Here is a 12,115-nt window from a genome sequence, read left to right as displayed (position 1 = left end):
AAATACGAAAATTCTGGAAGACGAAAGTATTAAATGCAAATAACTTTTGAAATAGCGGGTTTTCAGAAAAAGTAAAACATTTGCTTGTAAGAGGAGAATGTGGGGTTTCCAGATGACTTGGGTTAATCTGAAAATAAACAGCATCTAGGACAAGGGCGAGATAAACCGCTACAAATGTGAAATGATGGTACATTAGTAACCAGTATAGCCACCGGATTATTGAATGTGAGCATGCATGCGTTGTACAGGTGCAGGATGTCAGTTTGTGAGATGGAGTTCCTTGCCTGTTGCACTTGGCCGGTCAATACAGGGACGGCTAATGCTGTTTGTAGCTGACGCTGGAGTTGTCGTCCGTTGATGTCCCATACGTGCTCGACTGGAAACAGATCTGGTGGTCGGGCAGCCCAAGGCAACACGTCGATACTCGGTAGGGCATTTTGGGTTACAAGAGCGGTGCATGGGCTGGCGTTCTCCTACTGGAAAACACCTCCCGCAATGCTGTTCACGAATGGCAGCACAGTAGGTCGAACCACCAGACTGACGTACAAATTGGCAGTCAGGGTGGGTGGGATAAGCAAGAGAGTGCTCCTGCTGTCATATGAAACCCCACTTCCTAGCATAACTCCAGGGATAGTTCCAGTGCGTCTGGCACACAGATGTAGGCCTCAACTGGCCTCCTTCTAACCAACACAAGTTCATCACTGGCACTGAGATAGAATCGGATTTCATCAGAAAACACAACAAACCTCCCACCTGCCCTCCAATGAGCCCTCGCTTGACAGCTAATGGCTGTGGTTTGGGGTCCGTGGGATGTACTCTACAGGGCATCTGGCTCGGAGCTGTCCTTGAAGTAACAGACTGTTAGCAGTTAGTTGTGTCACCGTGGTGCCAACCTTTGCTCAAATTGCTGCTGCAGATGCAGTACGATGTGCCAGAGCTACACACACCGAATGCCTTAGTTTTCCCTCTCAGCACTGCCACGAGGCCGACCGGAGCCCAGTCTTCTTGCGACCGTACATTCTATTCACCACCGGTGCCACCATTCATTTACGGTGGCTACATTTCTGTCAAGCCTTTCTGCAGTATAGGAGAAGGAACATCGAGCGTTTCGTAGCCGCATTACATGGCCTCGCTCGAATTGAATGAAATGTTCCTAAAGGCGCCTTTGTCCCCTTAAAGGCATTCCTGTCTAACATCTACTCATCACGTCCAATCTGAAAGGTAAACGATGCACACGACCGTGACAGCGCGTATTTACAGGAAATCTGATTTACATCCTCATAGCGGCGCTACTAACGCCACTGTTATGCGAAAAGAGCGAAATTTGAATAAACATCATATTTTAGATGCAAAATCACGCCTAGTAGCTTTCGTTTATGTCGCCCAACTCCTTCTTGGTGCTGCGATTTTTTTTCTTCCCAGCGTACATATTGGCATCAGGTGGAGTACAAGAAAAAGTTACTAGCTTTTTCTGTTACTTGTAACACTATTATTTTAATAGTTAAATTAAACATTGCGCATCCCTCACATTTGTGAAAGTTACAGATTCTCCCAGTAATGCTGTCGGCAGACGAGAAAGGAAGAAGCTTTGTAACACAGTTTAATACCAAGAAATTTGGTCCGTGTAGTCACTGAATACCTGACATGAAAGCGTGCAATGAAGTTATAAATGGTCGGGAGTTCCCTCGCGGATACCTCGCGCTTGAGTCTCGACTGCAAATTACGCCTTTCTTTTAGAACAATAAATAAAAAGTGCGCGCGTCTATATTGCGCGCGGGGCGGAGAAACGAGCGGTAATTGGCCGCGCGCCGGCCAGCTAGTGCGGCGCTCCGCCGCCAGACCTCGCTGCGGTCGGCGCGCCGACCGGCAAGTGTTTTATGCATCCCGCCGCGCGCGCCGTAGTTCGCTCGGATTAAAATCTACAACCGTGCGAGAGATTAAACCGTCACGTTAGCCATTCTTTCACAAAAAGGTCTGTTATTTTATCGCAAGAATTTTAACAGCACCATAAAATCTCTCGTGGTTAGACTCGTGTTCGTAAAACGGGACGCGGGACGAGCGGTGGAAGATGGACGATGTGGAAAGCACCTCCCGTAGCGGGATTGTCCCGGTCCCCGGGAATCTGCGTCGGCGAGAAAGTATGTCGCGCTTGCACTGATGAACAGTGTGTTGTTTCTAGAGCCTGTGACCCCTTAGTGGTTCAAACAACGTTTTGCACAGTGGTCAGCTACGTTCTCTAGAGAACGTTGCAGCATTTACACACAGTTTCGCATCACCTCGGTCCCGAGAGTTCCGGAATCTGTACAGAAAATGGGAATAGAGATCAATATAAACATCATTTCCGCCCTTTTTACTGCTCATGAAAACCGTACATTGCATGTTGTACCACCATACAGCGAGACCTTCAGTGGTGGTAGTCCAGATTGTAGTACACACCGGTATCTTTAATACCCAGGTGCATGTCCTCTTGCATTGATGCATGCCTCTATTCGTCGTGGCATACTATCCACAAGTTGATGAAGGCACTGTTGGTCCAGATTGTCCCACTCCTCAACGGCGATTCGGGGTAAATCCCTGAGAGTGGTTGGTGAGTCACGTCGTCCATAAACAGCACTTTTCAACCTATGAGAGGCATGTTCGTTAGGGTTCATGTCTGGAGAACACGCTGAACACTGTAGTCGAGCGATTTTGTTATCCTGAAGGAAGTCAAACACAAGATGTGGACGATGGGGGCGCGAATTGTCGTCCATGATCCATGATGACGTATGCCTCGCCAAATGCTGCCGATTTTGTTGCACTGTTGGTCGGAGGATGGCATTCGCGTATCCTACAGCCGTTACGGGGCCTTGCATGACCACCAGCGGCGTACGTAAGCCCCACATAATGCCACCCCATAACGACAGGAAACTTACAACTTGCTCCACTCGCTGGAGAGTGTGTCTAAGGCGTTCAGCCCGACCGGGTTGCCTTGAAACACGTCTGCGACGATTGTCTGGTTGAAGGCATATGCGACACTCGTCGGTGAAGAGAACGTGATGCCAATCCTGAGCGATCCATTCGGCGTGTTGTTGGGCCCATCTATAGATGGTGTCGTGGTTGCAAAGACGGACCTCGGCATGGACGTCAGGAGTGAAGTTTCACATCATGCAGCCTACTGCGCAAAGTCTGAGTCGTAACACGACGTCCAGTGGCTGCACGAGAAGTATTATTTTAACATGGTGCCGTTGCCGTCAGGGTTCCTCTGAGCCGTAATCCCTTGGTAGCGGTCATCCACTGCAGTAGTAGCCCTTGGGAGGCCTGAGCGATGCATGTCATCGGCAGTTCCTGTCTCTCTGTATCTCCTCCATTTCCAAACAACATGGCTTTGGTTCACTGCGAGATGCCTGGACACTTTCCTTGTTGAGAGCTCTTCCTGGCACAAAGTAACAATGCGGACGAGATCGAACCAAGGTATTGACCGTCTAGGCACGGTTGAACTACGGACAACACGAGCCGTGTACCTCCTGCCTGGTGAAATGACTGGAACTGATCGGCTGTCGAACCCCCTCCGTCTAATAGGCGCTGCTCATGCATCGTTGTTTACATCTTTGGGCAGGTTTAGTGACATATCTGAAGAGTCAAAGGGACTGTGTATGTTATACGATATCCACAGCCAACGTCTATCTTCAGGAGTTCTGGGAACACGGCTGACGCAAAACTTTTTTTGATGTGTGTGTACAATTTGACTTGAAGGAAATTTTATCTAATTTCCGAGGAATCAGTTCAGAGACATGGTGCTAGATTTATTACCGATATGTTTGAGCAACACGTAAATCTTATGGAGACGCTTCAGGAACTCAAGTGGGAATCACTCTGAGGAATGCGACTTTTTTTTCGAGATATAGTATTGAGAAAGTTTAGAGAACCAGCATTTGAAGCTGACTCGTGAGCCACTATACTGATGCCAGCACACGTGGCACTTTAGAACCACGAGAACGAGGTACGAGAAATTAGGGCTCATATGGTGGCACACAGACAGTTGTTTTTCTCTCGCTCTGTTTGCGAGTGGAACAGGAAAGGGAGTGACTAAGATTGGAGAGGGAGCCCTCCACCACGCACCGTACTGTGGCTCGAGGAGTATCAATGTTGATTTAGAATGTGAACACACTCTCATTGATCAAAAGTATCCTGAACCCTAATAGAGGGTATGAACATGTGGTGCGCCCACGTTCCGGCTTCATGACGGGCTGAACTGAGCTGGCGCCGCTTTCGGTGAGGTGTCCAAAATTCTGTGGAGGAATGGCAGACAAGTCTTCTTCTAGACCCGAATACAAAGAAGGTAGTGTTGTTGCACACTGGTATCTGCAGCTAGGTCGAAGCTCTATCTCCTCCCAAAGTTTCTCCTACTGTGTACAAGTTAGGAATCTGGAGACGCGTGTATATTTCAAGCATCATTTCCTTAGAAATACTGCTTTATGGCAAGTCATGCTGATACAGTTATCGTCCCAGAGCTATCAGTGTACTGTACGCAGTATAGAATACCGTACAATATGTCAATATCCATCGGAATTCATTACCACATCTACATCTACATGAATATTCTGCAAATAACGATTAAGTGCCTGGCAGAGGGTTCATCGAGCCACCTTCACAATTCTCTATTATTCCAAACTCGTCTAGTGCGCGGAAATAACGATCACATATATATTTCCGCACGAGCTCTGATTTCCCTAGTTTTATCGTGGTGATCGTTCCTCCCTACGTAATGCGGTGTCAACAAAATACACCCCTGGAAACTGAAATAAGAACACTGTGAATTCATTGTCCCACGAAGGGGAAACTTTATTGACACATTCCTGGGGTCAGATACATCACATGATCACACTGACAGAACCACAGGCACATAGACACAGGCAACAGAGCATGCACAATGTTGGCACTAGTACAGTGTATATCCACCTTTCACAGCAATGCAGGCTGCTGTTATCCCATGGAGACGATCGTAGAGATGCTGGATGTAGTCCTGTGGAACGGCTTGCCATGCCATTTCCACCTGGCCCCTCAGTTGGACCAGCGTTCGTGCTAGACGTGCAGAGCGCGTGAGACGACGCTTCATCCAGTCCCAAACATGCTCAATGGGGGCCAGATCCGGAGATCTTCCTGGCCAGGGTAGTTGACTTACACCTTCTAGAGCACGTGGGGTCGCACGGGATACATGCGGACGTGCATTGTCCTGTTGGAACAGCAAGTTCCCTTGCCAGTCTAGGAATGGTAGAACGATGGGTTCGATGACGGTTTGGATGTACCGTGCACTATTCAGTGTCCCCTCGACGATCACCAGAGGTGTACGGCCAGTGTAGGAGATCGCTCCCCACACCGTGATGCTGGGTGTTGGCCCTATGTGCCTCGGTCGTATGCAGTCCTGATTGTGGCGCTCACCTGCACGGCGCCAAACACGCATAAGACCATCATTGGCACCAAGGCAGAAGCGACTCTCATCGCTGAAGACGACACGTCTCCATTCGTCCCTCCATTCACGCCTGTCGCGACACCACTGGAGGCGGGCTGCACGATGTTGGGGCGTGAGCGGAAGACGGCCTAACGGTGTGCCGGACCGTAGCCCAGCTTCATGAAGACGGTTGCGAATGGTCCTCGCCGATACCCCAGGAGCAACAGTGTCCCTAATTTGCTGGGAAGTGGCGGTGCGGTCCCCTACGGCACTGCGTAGGATCCTACGGTCTTGGCGTGCATCCGTGCGTCGCTGCGGTCCGGTCCCAGGTCGACGGGCACGTGCTCCTTCCGCCGACCACTGGCGACAACATCGATGTACTGTGGAGACCTCACGTCCCACGTGTTGAGCAATTCGGCGGTACGTCAACCCGGCTTCCCTCATGCCCACTATACGCCCTCGCTAAAAGTCCGTCAACTGCACATACGGTTCACGTCCACGCTGTCGCGGCATGCTAGCAGCGTTAAAGACTGCGATGGAGCTCCGTATGCCACGGCAAACTGGCTGACACTGACGGCGGCGGTGCACAAATGCTGCGCAGCTAGCGCCATTCGACGGCCAACACCGCGGTTCCTGGTGTGTCCGCTGTGCCGTGCGTGTGATCATTGCTTGTACAGCCCTCTCGCAGTGTCCGGAGCAAGTATGGACACACCGGTGTCAATGTGTTCTTTTTTCCATTTCCAGGAGTGTATTTTCGCATTCGGAGGAGAAAGTTGGTGATTGGAATTTCGTGAGAAGATTACGTCGCAACGAAAAACGCTTTTATTTTAATGATGTCCATCCCAAATCCTGTATCGTTTCTGTGACACTCTCTCCCATATTTCGCTATAATACAAAACGTGCTGCCCTTCTTTGCACTTTTTCGATGTACTCCGTCAGTCCTATCTGGTAAGGATGCCACACCGCGCAACAGTACTCTAAAAGAGGAAGGACAAGCGTAGTGTAGGCAATCTCCTTAGTAGGTCTGTTACATTTTCCATGTCTCCTGCCAAGGGAACGCAATCTTTGGTTAGCCTTTCCCACAACATTTTCTATGTGTTCCTTCCAGTTTAAGTTGCTCGTAATTGCAATGCCTATTGTTTCGTTGAATGTACGACTTTTAGATTAGAATGATTTATCGTGTAGCCGAAGTTTAACAAATTCCTTTCAGCACTCATGTGGATGACCTCACACTTTTCGTTTTTTAGGGCCAACTGCCAATTTTCGCACCATTCAGATATCTTTTCTAAGTCGTTTCGCAATTTATTTTGACGTTATGATGACTTTACGAGCCGATAAACGAAGGCGTCATCTGCAAACAACCTAAGACGACTGCTCACATTGTCTCCAGAATCGTTTATGTAGATAAGGAACAGCGAAGGGCCTGTAGCACTACCTCGGGCAACGCCAGAAGTCGCTTCTGTTTTACTCGAAGACTTTCCGTCAATTACTTCGAGCTGTGACCTCTCTGACAGGAAATCACGAATACAGTCAGGTAACTGAGATGATATTCCATAAGTACGCAATTTCACTACAAGCCGCTTGTGTGGTACAGTCTCAAAAGCATTGCGGAAATCCAGAAATACGGAATCGACTTGAAATCCCTTGTCAGTAGTACTTGACACTTGATGCGAATAAAGAGATAGTTGCGTTTCAAAGGAACGATGTTTTCTAAGGCCACGTTGACCGTGTGTCAATAGACAGTTTTCTCCGAGGTAATTCATAATGTTCGAACACAATATATCTTCCAAAATCCTGCTTCTCATCGACGTTAACGATATGGGCATGTAATCTTGTGGATTACTCCTACTACCTTTCTTAAATATTGGCGTGACTTGTTTGCTTAAGCACAATAGCCGCGGAAAACACCGTCACACCGTGACACAACTTCCTCTGTATGTCGCTGTTCGCATGTGAATTTCTTCGCTCATTCGCCAAACCCCAACACTTACACCGGATCGTCACAGGGTACATCATAATTCATCACTCGAATGCACTCGTTTCCCCATCCACCGTCCAGTGTTGCTGCTCTTTCCACCACCACACATGTTACTTATCAAAGCTACAGAAATGTGTGGCTTATGAGGAGCTGTCCGACCACTGTATTTAAGTCTTTTCAACTACGCTATACACAGTCATAGTGCTAGCTGAATTGCTGACTGCGCTTTGCAACGAACGAGTGATGCCTTGAGCTGATTTCATGCGATTTGTTGCAACCACCCTCGGCAGTGCTTGACGGGCCTTGTCCACCAGAACATGAGGTCTTCGTTAAGCAGCGGTTGTTCCTTGGCGTTTCCACTTCGCAAGGAGATTACCAACAGTCGGTGTCTTCAGTCTTAGAATGAAACTTCCTGGCAGATTAAAACCGTGTGCCGGACTGAGACTAGAATTCGGGACCTTTGCCTTTCGCGGGCAAGTGCTCTTCCAGGAGTGCTAGTTCTGCAAAGTTCGAAGGAGAGCTCCTGTGAAGTTTGGAAAGTAGGAGACGAGGTAATGGCGGAAGTAGAGCTGTGAGGACGTTGCGTGAGTCGTTGCCCGCGAAAGGCAAAGGTCCCGAGTTCGAGTCTCGGTCCGCCACACAGTTTTGATCTGCCAGGAAGTTTCATATCAGTGCACACTCCGCTGCAGAGAGAAAATCTCATTCCAGTCTTAGAATGGTTTAAATGTTCCTGATAGATTTGTCACTCAGATGACGTTGTCACCGTCGGAGCGACCACACGAACTTCCTCTCACCGATTTGATTCATATTTACAGGGTGCTTAGACACGACTAGTACTTAAAAGATTTAGAAACAATAAGTCACAACTGTTAATCGTTTTCGAAAAAATCTAGTTTGAAGATTTTTTAAGTCTGCTTATACACGTTGTATGGACGTTAAGGTTCAAGGGGCCTATTGCTGAACGAGTAAGCGCTTAGTTCTGTAAGAGAGGGGTCTCTTGATCGAACCCTTTTGCCGATACTCCTTTTGTTTTTCATTCCCACTTAAAATTTCTAAGACGGGGATGTTCTGTCAAATTCAATATTAAAGTAATTCATCCAAAAGTTATTTCGCTGTGTAGCCACGTGAATTAAATTTTTACACGCATGTGAAGAACCATTGAAACAACTACAAAAATACGCGTACGTTATCGAGAAGACTAGAGAGATAATTTCTAGAAAAGATTGCATAACATTCAATAAGTCGTATACCAATACTTGATGAAATGCTTCGATGTGCGCGGTACGCTGCGAAGTTATGTGATGACCAAGGATTATTTTTGATAAATATTACGGGCAAATAAAACTGAACATTCGGGTATCACACAGCTAAAACGAATTAAAATTCAATAGTTTACTTACTGTGTTGTCATCTTCACCGAAAACACTTACGAAATGCCCCCCCCCCCAAGAATAGGATTGAGTATCAGTATACATTATGAATCACATTTTCTTCTCAAATTGGTTGTAGCCTAACAGCAATTAGATATTATCAACCATGTCCACTAATATCATTAATTACCCTTCAACTATCAACTTTTTGAGTGAATGAAATATTAGCTTATAAAATCCTAGCTACTTGCTAATAACATTCAAAAAGCCAGAAATAAAATAACAAGTCTACAAAATATAGCACGAATAATAAAACTCCAGATATTACTCGAAAATCTTGAGATAATAGTAGCAGATGAACTAGTAATCAACCATATAACAGTAAATAACAGGGAAGCAAAACTATTGAAACAATTAAAATACCTAGGAGAAAATATAACATACAACTTGGAGGAGAAAGCTTATAGCAAGAAAAAATTAACAAAATGATTGTTGTTGTGGTCTTCAGTCCTGAGACTGGTTTGATGCAGTTCTCCATGCTTCTCTATCCTGTGAAAGCTTCTTCATCTCCCAGTACCTACTGCTACCTACATCCTTCTGAATCTGTTTAGTGTATTCATCTCTTGGTCTCCCTCTATGATTTTTACCCTCCACGCTGCCCTCCAATACTAAATTGGTAATCCCTCGATGCCTCAGAACAAATCCTACCAAGCGATGCCTTCTTCTAGTCAAGTTGTACCAAAAACTCCTCTTCTCCCCAATCCTATTCAATAACTCCACAGTAGTTATATGATCTACCCATCTAATCTTCAGCATTCTTCTGTTGCACCACATTTCGAAAGCTTTTATTCTCTTCTTGTCCAAGCTAGTTATCGTCCATGTTTCACTTCCATACGTGGCTACGCTCCATAAAAATACTTTCAGAAACGACTTCCTGACAATTAAATCTGTACTCGATGGTAACAAATTTCTCTTCTTCAGAAACGCTTTACTTGCCATCGACAGTCTACATTTTATATCCTCTCTGCTTCAACCATCATCAGTTATTTTGCTTCCCAAATAGCAAAACTCCTTTACTACTTTAAGTGTCTCATTTCCTAATCTAATTCCCTCCGTATCACCCGACTTAATTCGACTACATTCCATTATCATCGTTTTGCTTTTGTTGATGTTCATCTTATATCTTCCTTTCAAGACACTATCCATTCCATTCAACTGCTCTTCCAAGTCCTTTGCTGTCTCTGACAGAATTACAATGTCATTGGCGTACCTCAAAGTTTTTATTTCTTCTTCATGGATTTTAATACCTACTTCTCATTTTTCATTTGTTTCCTTCACTGCTTCCTCAATATACAAATTGAATAACATCGGGGATAGGCTACAACCCTGTCTCACTCCCTTCCCAACCACTGCTTCCCTTTCATGCCCCTCGACTCTTATAACTGCCATCTGGTTTGTGTACAAATTGTAAATAGCCTTTCGCTCCCTGTATTTTACCCCTGCCACCTTCAGAATTTGAAAGAGAGTATTCCAGTCAACATTGTCAAAAGCTTTCTCTAGGTCTACAAGTGCTAGAAACGTAGGTTTGCCTTTACTGATCTTCCCCGAGGTCGGCTTCTACCAGTTTTTCCATTCGTCTGTAAAGAATTCGCGTAGGTATTTTGCAGATGTGACTTATTAAACTGATAGTTCGGTAATTTTCACACCTGTCAACACCTGCTTTCTTTGGGATTTGAATTATTCCACCTTTCTGCTTTCCCTTCTTTGCTTAGAACTGGGTTACCATCTGAGCTCTTGATATTCATACAAGTGGTTCACTTTTCTCATAAGGTCTCTTTAATTTTCCTGTAGGCAGTATCTATCTTACCCCTAGTGAGACAAGCCTCTACATCCTTACATTTGTCCTCTAGCCATCCCTACTTAGCCATTTTGCACTTCCTGTCGATCTGATTTTTGAGACGTTTGTATTCCTTTTCACCTGCTTCATTTACTGCATTTATATACACTCCTGGAAATTGAAATAAGAACACCGTGAATTCATTGTCCCAGGAAGGGGAAACGTTATTGACACATTCCTGGGGTCAGATACATCACATGATCACACTGACAGAACCACAGGCACATAGACACAGGCAACAGAGCATGCACAATGTCGGCACTAGTACAGTGTATATCCACCTTTCGCAGCAATGCAGGCTGCTATTCTCCCATGGAGACGATCGTAGAGATGCTGGATGTAGTCCTGTGGAACGGCTTGCCATGCCATTTCCACCTGGCGCCTCAGTTGGACCAGCGTTCGTGCTGGACGTGCAGACCGCGTGAGACGACGCTTCATCCAGTCCCAAACATGCTCAATGGGGGACAGATCCGGAGATCTTGCTGGCCAGGGTAGTTGACTTACACCTTCTAGAGCACGTTGGGTGGCACGGGATACATGCGGACGTGCATTGTCCTGTTGGAACAGCAAGTTCCCTTGCCGGTCTAGGAATGGTAGAACGATGGGTTCGATGACGGTTTGGATGTACCGTGCACTATTCAGTGTCCCCTCGACGATCACCAGAGGTGTATGGCCAGTGTAGGAGATCGCTCCCCACACCATGATGCCGGTTGTTGGCCCTGTGTGCCTCGGTCGTATGCAGTCCTGATTGTGGCGCTCACCTGCACGGCGCCAAACACGCATACGTCCATCATTGGCACCCAGGCAGAAGCGACTCTCATCGCTGAAGACGACACGTCTCCATTCGTCCCTCCATTCACGCCTGTCGCGACACCAGTGGAGGCGGGCTGCACGATGTTGGGGCGTGAGCGGAAGACGGCCTAACGGTGTGCGGGACCGTAGCCCAGCTTCATGGAGACGGTTGCGAATGGTCCTCGCCGATACCCCAGGAGCAACAGTGTCCCTAATTTGCTGGGAAGTGTCGGTGCGGTCCTCTACGGCACTGCGTAGAATCCTACGGTCTTGTCGTGCATCCGTGCGTCGCTGCGGTCCGGTCCCAGGTCGACGGGCACGTGCACCTTCCGCCGACCACTGGCGACAACATCGATGTACTGTGGAGACCTCACGCCCCACGTGTTGAGCAATTCGGCGGTACGTCCACCCGGCCTCCCGCATGCCCACTATACGCCCTCGCTCAAAGTCCGTCAACTGCACATACGGTTCACATCCACGCTGTCGCGGCATGCTACCAGTGTTAAAGACTGCGATGGAGCTCCGTATGCCACGGCAAACTGGCTGACACTGACGGCGGCGGTGCACAAATGCTGCGCAGCTAGCGCCATTCGACGGCCAACACCGCGGTTCCTGGTGTGTCCGCTGTGCCGTGCGTGTGATCATTGCTT

This window comes from Schistocerca gregaria, chromosome 3 (assembly GCF_023897955.1).
Source record: "Schistocerca gregaria isolate iqSchGreg1 chromosome 3, iqSchGreg1.2, whole genome shotgun sequence".
In the NCBI taxonomy this organism is placed as follows: domain Eukaryota; kingdom Metazoa; phylum Arthropoda; class Insecta; order Orthoptera; family Acrididae; genus Schistocerca; species Schistocerca gregaria.
This window is presented reverse-complemented; position numbering follows the sequence as displayed.